This window comes from Acinonyx jubatus, chromosome C2 (assembly GCF_027475565.1).
Source record: "Acinonyx jubatus isolate Ajub_Pintada_27869175 chromosome C2, VMU_Ajub_asm_v1.0, whole genome shotgun sequence".
NCBI lineage: Eukaryota > Metazoa > Chordata > Mammalia > Carnivora > Felidae > Acinonyx > Acinonyx jubatus.
In genome coordinates this window covers 78,178,496-78,190,884 of record NC_069384.1, presented here as the reverse complement: position 1 = coordinate 78,190,884, position 12,389 = coordinate 78,178,496, and the positions used below count along the sequence as shown (strand labels likewise).

Genomic DNA, 12,389 nt, shown 5'->3' with positions numbered 1-12,389 from the left:
TTTGAGAATTCCACGTTTCCTTGTTATCCCAGGGACCAACTGTGCTTTTTTATTGCCTCCTTTCTCTATCCACAAACATTGCATTCTGCGTGGGTAAGAGTGATATTTTAAGGCTCTGGTTGGTCACTGTGGGTCCTAATTGGCCAGCAACATCTTTCTAGCAAAAGCGCCAGCAAACCTTCTTGGGATATTCTTTTCTGAGCGGGGTCAAGTGGGGTTAGGGATGCACATTATAGGATGTATCGATCTTATACAAGTGCTGTGCTCCAGGGAGTGATGATTGCACGCAGCCCACGGCTGGAATCAGAAGCAACAGTGGAAGGACTTCTCAGCCTGTAACCTTGTAGAGGCACGGGTGACCAGATGCCACAATGTAGGCAGCTAACTGCTGTTCATATCAGGAGAGAAAACTAAATAGCAATGTTATAGAATCATGGTTGTCTTTTAGGGGTGATGATGCTATTATAGATACATAGAAGGAAAAAATATATATCCAAAATATTTGGGGAGGAAATTAATGGTGTCTGGTAGTTGCTTCAAAATAATAAGAATAGGGAGCTAATGAGCGAGAAAATAGGTGAAAGAAAGATTAGTGATGAGTTGGTAATTGTTGAGTGTGTGGAGGGAGGTTGATTCTATCTGTATTTGGTCTACCTTTACATATGTTTACAATTTCCCACAGTAAGCTTTTTTAAAAAAATTTTAATGTTTATTTTTGGAGAGAGAGAGAGAGAGCGAGTGGGGGAAAGGCCAGAGAAAGACGGAGACACTGAATCTGAAGCAGGCTCCAGGCTCTGAGCTGTCAGCACAGAGCCTGACGCGTGTCAAACCCACAAACTCTGAGATCATGACCTGAGCCAAAGTCAGATGCTCAACTGATTGAGCCACCCAGGCTCCCCTCATAGTAAGTTTTAAAGAAGAAAAGCCATGGGAAATCACTGCTTAAATGGTTCAGTCCATTGTCTGGCTTTCTTTCGCCTAAATTTCAGGTTGGGAGAGACAAAGGAAGAAGTGATTCATTCATTCAGCAAATATTCCGTGTGCCTGTGTGCGTACCTTTTATAACATGAGAATTCTGTAGTGAAAAAGACAGACAGGATTCTACCCGCATGAAACTGCCATGTTAGTAAAACTGGTGGATGTAAACAAAATAGGTACATTGATTACGAAGAACATTAGAATGAAACAGGGCTGTGAGTTGGAGGAAAGGGTGATCCAGCGGCCTTGCTGAGAAGGGGACACCTGAGCAACGATTTGGAGTGGGGAGAAGGGAGTAAGCCATGTGAGTTTCTTGGGAGTATATTTTCATATGTTAGAACTTAAGTAATAGAAGAAGCTTTTTGTACTATTGAGAAGTTAAAATTAGTGAGTTCCAGTTGTAACCAGTGGCCTCCAAGTCCGTTTGGAACCTAGATTTTTCAAAATCCATTACAAATTTTATGTATTAGATATATATATCGTGGGTTTCCTACAAAAATCTTGATTTTCCTATAAAATCTTGCTGATAAAATGTTGTAAGCTAATAAAATCAAAGCTCAAATGCCACTAATGGATAGGAATCCTACAAAGTTTATATTTATTTTATGCAACAGATAGGTCCCTTGGCAAATAGAAATAATATGATCAATTTTCCTTATTTTTAGTCATCTTTTATTAACAACGAAAAAAAAAAAAAACCTCTTAAATTTGTCTTGTGTATACCTTTGCTCTTATTTGGTCCAGGGCTATTCTTTGCATATTGTTGAATCTGTGTAATTAAAAATTTCACTTAGTCTGTTTGCTCTCTTGGAACGTTATAGAAGCTATTTTGTTGCATTTTAAATCTTCAGTTCTCAAAAGCTTGTTTGACCTTGTGACAGAAGACTTGTGTTTGTTCATTGAACAGCTTATTCTAGTTACGTGATTCTCAACAGGTCACGCTGAGTCCGATTTTTCTCATAATTAAAAGGAAGGTAACTGTCTACTACCTCTAGTAACCAAATGAAATACAGATGGATTTGAAATTGGCAAGCTATAATGGCTGTCCAGATATTTTGATATAACTATCACTATATAAAAATAACAACAGTGGTAATGATAAGGCTTTGCCAAAAGGTTTAATGAAGAAGAATTCAAACATGGGCTTTCATAAAAATTACAAAAACTCTTCTCCTCTATGGACCTTTCCTGATAAATGTACCAAAACCATGACTTTGTTTTTTATAAGGAAGGAAATAAACAAAACGCCGGTTGCCATGTTGGCTTATGTTCTTTGCAAAACAGAAGGAAGGATAAAAAATAAAATTGAGTTTGCCAAATGGGAAAGGACACATCTGGTAGGAGAGGCGTGTTATTCTTGAAGATATGGAAGATTGTTGGCAAGTTCAAAAGCACAGGGGTATGCCCGTCCCTTGTGTGAGAATGATAGCGACTTGGCCCTGCTCTGGCCATAGTTGCACCACCTTGGAATATGAACTGTATAATAGAGCCCAAAGTAAGGTAATCGCTGGAGAAAATTTTGCACTTTTTCCTCTCGGCCCTGGTGAAATTTCAGGTTGCCAAGTCCAAATTATAGCTGGTGAATGTGTTTTTATGTAGAAGTCTGTTTATGCTTCTAGCCAGATTTTCAGGTCAGAGTCAAAATAATGTCTACTAAGTACGACTATAGAATTTTAAGATTGTCAGAGTGGAAAAGGACCTTAGAGATCATTTAGTCCAACCCTGGCGCCAGCCATTAGTTACAGCCTCTTCAGGGACTCGCTAAATGGATTAGTTCCCTGTGTCTGCAGATGGAGAAACTGAGTCTCACGAAGGTATGGATCCTATCATCCATACCTCATTTTGAGAAACCTTGACTTCTGGATTTGTCCTTCCTGTTGTACCAGATGGCCTTGCACATGGCTTTGCTTTAGTCTTCCATCAGCCTGTAAGTCTCTGAGGTTCAGATGACGGGATTATATGGTTTTATTTTGAAGGACTAGGCGTTGCTGGAGTTTTGCTTGGTGTCCTGTAGTTTTTTACCTGCTACACACTTTTTACGTATTTTTTTGCAAAAGGCAAATACTTCAATTCAAAACTTCTTGTTCTGAGAATTCTTTTTTTTTTTTAAGAGAAAAAAATGAATCTTGAAAAACAAATGAGGGCTTTATCTTTTCTTTTCTGTCAAGATCAGTTTGACCTCAGGACCTGTGAGATTTGGAGTGACCATTTCACTCATTCATTTATTCTTCATTCATTCAACACAAATTGAGTAGCTTCTGTAAGTAAAGCATATATACTAGGGATTGTAGCCTTAGAACTTGGCGTCATGGGTCCAGTGTCCTGACTCTCGACCTTAGGACCGTGTAGTGTTGTTCTAATCTGATGCTGCAGTTGTTAATTTCTTCTTATTTCAGCCAGCTAATGGGCAGGCCTATAGCATTGCTTAGAGTAGTTTCACAGGTGGAGAATGTCTCATAGAATTTCAGGTTTACAAGGGAATTAGAGATCATACTTCCAGTCTCTCTCTTTTGTTTGGATCCCCTAATTTTTTTTTCTAGTTTAACAAGATATTTATGGGTGACTATTGCAGGTGAGATGATGTTGACGGATAAGGAGATGGTTCACGGATAGCACCTCTGAATCAAATCACAATAGTACCTCTGAATCACAAACACAGCTTTTAAGCTACAGTGTTCCATAGTAAATTATTTCTTAGTCATCATGCTCTGATCAGAAGCACAAGCTAAGTGCTATGTTGTGGTAGAGGGTGGGAGAAATAAATTAACTAACTGGAGATCTATGAGAAGGCTTCTTGGAGACAGTGTGAACTGAACTGAACTTTGATGGCTGATGTAGGACCTTAATTTTCAGGTGGGGTGAATAGATCTTTTAGCAATAAACTAACAAATGTAAGAGTATTGAAGGAGAGCACGAAGTAGTGTGGTAGGCCTTCATTGCCAGCTGTGGAATCTGCCCTTTATTCTGAAATCATTGTCAGTTTACTGCAGGTGTTTGTTAATATTTTAAAGATAAGGGTGACATCTCCAGATCTGTTGTCGGATGCCATGTGGTATTTTTTACACACCATCAGGCATAACCTGTTGCACTTGTGGGAAACCCCATGCAGACAGCTCTGGCACACTTCCTAGAAGTCCTCAGGGACTTGTCCTGATGGCTTCTAAGTTCAGGTGCCCGATATTTAACATCCACTTTTTGTGAGATCTCTGCTTGACTTTTCTTCATGACCTCCAGTTGATATCTCCTCATTGCCTCTCTCTTCGTGACCCAGTCCCGTGGTTTGCTTTAACTTGCCCACTCTCCAGAGATCTATATACTCCTTGTTTTCATCTTCCTTTTTCTGCTCATCCCAGTGGGATGGCCACAGCCACATTTGCTGCTGTCAGCACAGTCCCTCCACCTTAGACAACAGACCATGATGCCTGTCGTCGGTTACTCCTTAATGTTAAAAACTCCTTTCTCTTATGGAATGGAAATTTGTGTCTGTATGATTTCTTTCTTTTTTTTTTTTTAATGTTTATTTATTTTTGAGACAGAGAGAGACAGAGCATGAATGGGGGAGGGGCAGAGAGAGGGAGACACAGAATCGGAAGCAGGCTCCAGGCTCTGAGCCATCAGCCCAGAGCCCAACGCGGGGCTCGAACCTACGGACCGTGAGATCATGACCTGAGCCGAAGTCAGACACTTAACCGACTGAGCCACCCAGGCGCCCCACCTTTCCTTTTTTTTAAAGTTTTATTTTAATGTTTGTTTATTTTTAGGGAGGGAGAGAGAGAGAGACAGAGTGAGAGTGGGGGAGGGCCAGAGAGAGAGGGAGACACAGAACCCAAAGCAGGCTCCAGGCTTCGAGCTGTCAGTACAGAGCCCAGTGCAGGCTTCAAACTCATGAACTGGGAGATCATGACCCGAGCTGAAGTCGGACGCTTAACAAACTGAGCCACCCAGGTGCCCCCATGATTTCTTTCCAGTGATTTTCGTCTTACCATCTTAGAACACAGTGCCCATGCAAAGGAACAATCAGGCCAGGGGAGGGATAGGTGATGTCTGCCCCAAGAAGTTGATCATGAGAGCTGCTGAAAGAAGTGACTTTTCCGGAGGCCTGTGTGAAAACAGTGTAATGTGAACTATGCACCGAACTTGGGGAAATGCCCAGAGTTAATTGAAAAGAGAAGGGAGAAAGGAAACCTTTGAAATTATTTATGGTCTTGTCTTAGTCAGTCTTTCAAAGTTTGCAAGCCAACTCATTTCTGTTCTTCTGAAAACATTTTCAAAGCTCCTTTATGCACATGGCAAACGATAGATTATAGTCAGTTATCCACGTACGTCAATAATAATTTTAGAATCTACCATAGTTTTAGCAGAGCCAGCACTGGAAGCTGTGTCTTGCGACTCGTAGTCTAGTACAGTCATGGTCACAGGTATGGAATGATGGATTTTTACCTGTAGACATGAAGGACTCAGGCCCACAGCCGTGGCCACGTTCTTTTATGCACTCGCAGAAACAGGCCGCAAGACTTGCTTTATATGGCTTTGATGTACTCCATTGTAGAGGCCATTCCTTCCACGGCCTGATAGTGGGCTGAGGAAGGAGGAGGCTGGGTAAAAAAGGAGATCCAAGTTGTAAAGGCTAAAATGAGTAGAGGCAATGTGCAGTCTTGCCTGAAGAAAACCGAAATGATCAGCAGCTCTAATCCACTCTGAAGTGCTTGTCCTTTCTGCACGGTGAGAACGCGAGAGTCTCTTGATCTACGAAAACATACCAAAGGAGTGATTGAGATGCCTGTTTCTTCGTGGCCCTTTACCTTATTCCCTGGGCCTTGGGTTAGCAAGCCCTGGTTGGTTTGTAGGGTTGCTTGTGACCCTGGCGACAGCAGTGGCGATAGCAGCAGCAGGTTGCTTCATGGTTATCTCCTCCTTTTATGGTTGCAGTGGTAGGTCAGTGCGTGTTTAGTAGGGCTGGTGGGCTCCTAGGCATGTGGATGGCTTTGGTCAATATGACTTTCTAGAAGTGAATTTCAAAGGTTTCCTGTTTGCTTTTCTCTCTGAATCATCATGTGATTGGAAGTCCAGACGAGAAAAGAGCAAGATTTTCGGTGTCTAGACTTCTAAGAGCTTCTTGGAAAGTAGCAGGCCTAGAGCCCCTAGGGGGTAGCGCAATATTTCATGTAGCAGTTTGAAACTTTTTGCATGGAATGCCATGGTGTTCTCCTCTATATTTTTAAAGGACCTATTGAAAGAGGTAAACCTTTTTCTGGGGATCAGGGGTAGAGTATGTGTCCACACACTCACTCCTTCACACTTGTCAATCCCGTTACCCTTGCCACTGCTACCTTGATGCGACCTAGGGCACACATATGCTTCCTGCAGGGAAGAACCGGCCAATTGCTGGGTAAGAAAAGTCTGGTGGAGAAACTGGTTGTGGTCAGTAAGGCCATAGGTCAGGATGACCAATGAGGCTAGGTTTCCTTTAGCTCTTGAGTTTCTTCAGAGGCAGCAATTTACAATATTTGCCTATTTCAGAAAATTTTCTTTGCCTAGAGGTATGTAAAATTGGAGTTGGTTCTTTCTGAGTCAGTGGAAGTTTTTTTTTTTCTCATTTTGTCGCTGTCACCAAGAATCTCAGTGATTTCTTCAAAGCTGTAGTATGCTTACTTATTTTTTTAATATGTTTTGTCTCATAATGAAAATAAATCAAACAGTGCAGCTCAACTGTTTTCAGTAATGTTTCTCTATCACGGAAAAATCATGATCTGAACATGTACCCCGTGCCCAGTGTCTACACCAGGTGAGGTTTGAGCATTTTTCTTCCTGATGCATCGAAAAGCTTATTAAGGCAATTTGGAGACTATGCTGTAATATTTTAAACTGTGTAACTTAAACTCTTTTGAAAGGACCCCTTCTCACGTTAAATTGTATCACCACATTACTAATATGCTGTAACTTTTTTTAGTGTTTATTTATTTTCGAGAGAGAGAGCATGAGAGTGTGAGCAGGGGAGGGGCGGAGAGAGAGGGGGGACAGAGGATCCCAAGCAGGCTCCATGCCATCAGCACAGAGCATGATGCAGGGCTTGAATTCATGAACTGTGAGATCATGCCCTGAGCCATTGGACACTTAACCGACTGAGCCACCCAGGCACCTCATAAACTATAACTTTTACTTGTTTATTGCAGTGTGTCTTACTTGATATTTCTTTTTCTTGAATTTATCATTCTGATTCCTCCTGTTCTTTTTTTATCTCTGCCACAGTAAGTTTTTTTTTTTTTTTTTTTTTTGGAAAGGCTACATGGATGATCCAGCTCCTGAGTTTTTATATATCTGAAAATGACTTATTTTTGCCTTTATATTTACGTAATGCTTTGGCGGCAGGTAGAATTCTAGGATCAAATTTCCTTTTTCAGTATTCAATGAAGATGTCTATATTCTTATTTTAGTATCATTTAGTGTTACGGATGAGAAATCTGATTGCAGTGTGATTCTTTTTCCAGTTTATTATCTTTTCTTTGTTGGATCTGCAAGCCTTATTTGGGGGAGTCTGTGGTTTCACGGCACTGCACCCGGATACAGGTCCCTACCCTCACCCCAGTGTTTCCACTCAGCAGTCAGTGTATCTGTCTGATCTTTCTTATTTAGCTAAGGTGGGGGCTTTCTTGTGTTATTAAGACAAAGCAGTTTAACTTTTCGTTTGCCTTTTTTGTCCTTACAGGACCTCTATTTTATGATGCTGGATTTCTTCTCCATTCTTTGTATTAGGATTCTTTTCCAGTAGTTTTGCCAATGGGAGAACCCCTATTGCTTTCCTTTACTTTTTAACTTTTTTTGTGGTGGTAGTCTGCTCTTCTAAATTTTTTTTTTAACGTTTATTTATTTTTGAGACAGAGAGAGACAGAGCATGAACGGGGGAGGGTCAGAGAGAGAGGGAGACACAGAATCCGAAACAGGCTCCAGGCTCTGAGCTGTCAGCACAGAGCCCGACGAGGGGCTCGAGCTCACAGACCGCGAGATCATGACCTGGGCCGAAGTCGTATGCCTAACCGACTGAGCCACCTAGGCGCCCTGGTAGTCTGCTCTTCTAAACGCTACATCCACCTGCATTTAGGGGAGGGAATGTGGTAGGGGACTGTGGCTCTGGGTTTGCCGTGCTGGTTGACGTAGATAACTTGTATCTTGGTTCCAGGTCAGGAATATATCGACCTTTAATAAGCATGGTGACCACAGAGTGGGGCTCTGCACCTGGTCTCTATTTTATGTGTGTAATTAGGGGAGGCGGGCAAACGAAAGGGTTCCCGTTAGATGCACAGCCCGAGAGGAGACCAGTGAGCTTTACTGCCGTCCTTGTGGTGACTTCTTAGCTGTGGGGATCCACAGGCAGGTAGCAAAGCCCCGATTGCAAGGTCCTGTATATGCCAAGTAAGAGCAGAAGCAGGTTGTGGGATGGTCTCTGGTTGAGTTCTCTAGGCTTCTGAGTTTCCTCCCTCACTCTTTCCCCCATCCATGCTTCTCAATGAGTATTTCACCAGGAGTGTCAGGGAATGTGGCAAAGAACTTTTTATTAGAAAGGATGAACTCATTAAGTGATTTTACTGCTGTTATGACATTCTATACTCCAAACATCATTTCCCAAGAGGCTCCCCCACCCCCTCACCCTTCTTGTTGTGACAGCTCAAAGTCAGCTATGAAAGTCAGGTAATGCTACCTTTTGTTTTTTATCTCAAGCTCACTCTCCTGCCCTCCAGGGCTTCACCACAGAAAAGCCCTCCTTGATTGCATCATCGAAGCCAAGTCAAGCTTCAGGGATAACATAGTATGATGGCTAACACTGTGTGTGCTGGATCCAGATACCCAGCCCCTCACCCACTAGCTGTATGCCTATGGCCATGTTATTTAACCTTCCCATGCCTCAGTTTGCTCTTCTGTAAACTGGAATCTACCTCTTTGGGTTGCTGTGAGATGCGTATAGAGAATATTGTATGTGCCTGACATACCCCAGCACTTAGTGTTTACTGTTGATGTCATCACTATTGGGCAATTCAGGGCTAGCTGGCCTCTGTGCTGAGTTCCGGAACAGTTGTCGCTGTCTTTGGTTTGCCCCGTGCCTCCCCAGGGATCACCAGAAATCCCATTCCTTGCTCCTAAATGCGTGAGGATTTTGAGTCTTTCGCTAAAGAGATACTTTCACAAACTCCCTCTGTAAAACATTCGATGAACTAATTTGATGATTCGATGAACTAATCTTTTCTTATAGTTCTAAAATTCACTGCTTTGGTAATAAAATATCACCTCTTTATAACTTCACAGTAATTTACAAATTGCAAAATACTTTATATGATCTTACCTGATCTTCACATATAAAAAAAAAGGGACCAATATATTTTAACCATTTAAAATATATTTTAATGTCCCAACAAGTTGAGACAACTTTTTTAGATCTCACAAGTATCCTGGAAGCAGTGATTTAGTTTTAAATGAACAAAAACAAAAACAAAATGTATTTTGGGGACTTTTAAGCCTCTTGGCTTAGTATCAATTCCCTTACAAATGAGAGAAGGCAGATCATTTTGAATTCTCTAAAAGCAGCCAAAGTCATCAACAATATGTGTTCATGGCTGGTGGCCAGGGGCCACGGAGATTGCTTTCCATGTCGTTCTTTAGTGGAAATAAGCACACTTCCATCCTGGCCTTCGGCATCTTCTCTGACAATCCCCTCACAGATTGTATGTACCATGTACTTCTTATCCATGGATTTGGTAGGAGGCTCTGTTGGGCTCACAAATCCTTTAGTTCCATTGTATTTACATAATCCACTCAACACAGGCACAGAACAACTTGATCTGAAAGAAAGGGTAAAAGAGGGAATGGAAGATGCCAAGACCAAAAACCTAGGGCATTAACTCAGATTTTATTTGTGAAACTCCCAATGTTTTGGGGAGGTTTTCTGTGCATAACTGATTTTGCTTGATCCATTCAAAAGTCAGGTATTTATGCCCCCCCTGCCCCAGAAAACTTACAGTATAATATTGCATGCAATACATATGCTAGTCCTTGAGGGGTTACACTATTCTTATCATCATTTTATCATTAGCTTTTGTGAGTGTGACCTGTCCAAGGCCTGCAAATTCCATAAATTCCAAACTTGACTTGGAGTGTTTTTTGTTTTGTTTTTAAATAACAGATTTTCATACACTTGATCTCACTTGAGCTTTTAAATAACTTCTGAAAAGGGAAAGGTAGGGATAATCCCCATCTTGTGTAAGTGAAGATGCTGAGGCTCAGGGAGGCAAAGTAATAGTCCCAGTTTCCATGGTATTAAGTGTCCCAGGCAGGGGTCAGACCCTGAGTCCTGTCAGTCCATTCCTGTCTCTCTCTTGCCATCCCTGCTTTGTTGTTACTTTTCCTTTATATTCTTTTTCGATGAAGGGCACAAAACACCAATAGCCATTTTCTCTCCAAGTACTCACTATTTGGAAGCTCTTCCTCTTGTCAGTTCTGTTGTAGATTTCTCTGTGGCACTATTGTCTTCAGACTCTTTTTTTTTTTTTTTTCCCTCTCCAATTGCATGTATCTTTATGTATTGAAAGAGTGTACTTTGGCATTAAAAGGTGGGAAATATGTTTATAAGCCGGTAAAATGGAATTCTTTCCTTAGTTTTGTGTTTGTTTTTATATTTATTTCACCAATAAACTTCAGTAAAGGTAACGATTTTTATTATGAGGGAAAACAAGTAAAATTGGTGATACCTGGTAGATACACTGTTTTTAGGGAAGTTTTTTAAAAGGTGGAATGGGGAGTAATGCAAGACAGGAGGATTCATATGATAAAAAAAAAAGATGATTTTGCTGTTATTTTTAGAAGTAAAGGATTTGGCTAATGAGACATTCCCCTCAAAGAGGGAGAGAGAGAGGGAAGGTACTCAGATTCATTCCTTTCCCCATAAGTTGTTTTATTCCTTTCAGTGCTTCAAACAGCCTACGTCTGTCCTACAACCACTTTTGTTTTGAACTGTACAGGATGTGATTTGGGGAAGACCATCCCTCAGAGCCAAATCTCCGTTTCTTCAGCCATAAACTAGTATCATGCTTTCTATCTTCTGTTATTGTTGTTGTTGTTTTCTAATGATCAGATAAAAACAACCCATTTGATAGCACTTTCTAAAACAGTAAGGATTTACCTCAAAGTGTTCATTTTTGATAATGTTATTTCAACATCCTTGAGCTTTAATTCTTTCTATTACAATGTATATCGCCCCGCAGTGAATTACTGCACGGCCTTTCAACGTTGTATTTGATTGTATGGCGAATATTGAAAAGAGAATGGCCGACTATCCCCTGATCAGATATGTACTGATCCAAGCCCCAGCTGACTACAGCCTGTGCACTTCAACGTCAGGGCTGTGACTTAGAAAGATCTGTCTCAGAACTTCACATAGTACCTGGCCAGCTCAGGCTTCGGTTTTCCATGAAGAGATGATCAAACAAGTAAATAAAGGACATGGCAGCCAGTAGAGTATTTCACAGTACACATTCAGGAGACTTCATCATTTTTATTATCATTTTACATCAAGCCATTTTGAAAGTTGAAATGTACCTAGAGGATTGTTTTCATTTCCTTTTCGCTCGTTGAAAGTCATACAGCGTCACTTTAGTAATTCTTTCTTGACCCAGCGGGGATAGAAACCAGTTTCAGGCCATGGCCACTATAGAGAAGTTTTTTTGTACAGTTACAGATTCATTAAGTAAGAGTCTCTCCTCTCCTTGCTTTCCTGCCTGCCATGTTTCTCTCTATAAACCGGGACTTAAGCCATGGTCTTAGCATCCACAGAAGTCATTTCCACTCTACTGAAATGGCTCCTGTACACTTTTGTCACTACCTCTGATTCCCTAGTGACTGTTCTTTTTCTGACACCTACCTCTTTCAGGCAGGTAACACTTGACGACTTGAACCTCCTCACTTCTTCCTTCAGTTTTCACTCTACAGAACTTCCTTAGTTCCCCTGCTGTATCTGTGACTATTCCTTTTCTCTCTTTGGTACCAGCCTGCCCCCCACCCCCATCCTAAATTGAGTTGCCCACTCAGTGCTCTCCCTTTTAACCTTCTGCTATCAGCAGAAATCATAACTCTAATAGAGTCATCTTTGATCTCTGCTTATTTAATGACGTGAACTGCTGATGACTCTCTCCCTTAGACAACTCTCATGCCATTTATTCTAGAGCCTTCCCACACGGAAGGTCTTTTGTCTCTTCACATTCAGTATGTCCCAGAGCTACTCATCGCTTTATCCCAAGGCTTCCACTCTGTTAGAAGCTCCACCATATTTTCTTATTTTTTTTAAATATAATTTATTGTCAAGTTAGATAACATACAAAGTATACAGTGTGCTCTTGACTTCAGGAGTAGATTCCCATGATTCTTCA

The 12,389-nt window shown here is 41.2% G+C and overlaps 1 protein-coding gene across 14 annotated transcripts in view; it reads left to right on the top strand.

Moving 5' to 3' along the window:
• LPP (LIM domain containing preferred translocation partner in lipoma) overlaps positions 1-12,389 on the top strand; it is a 669,728-nt gene that overhangs the window by 297,032 nt on the left and 360,307 nt on the right. The window lies entirely within an intron of this gene.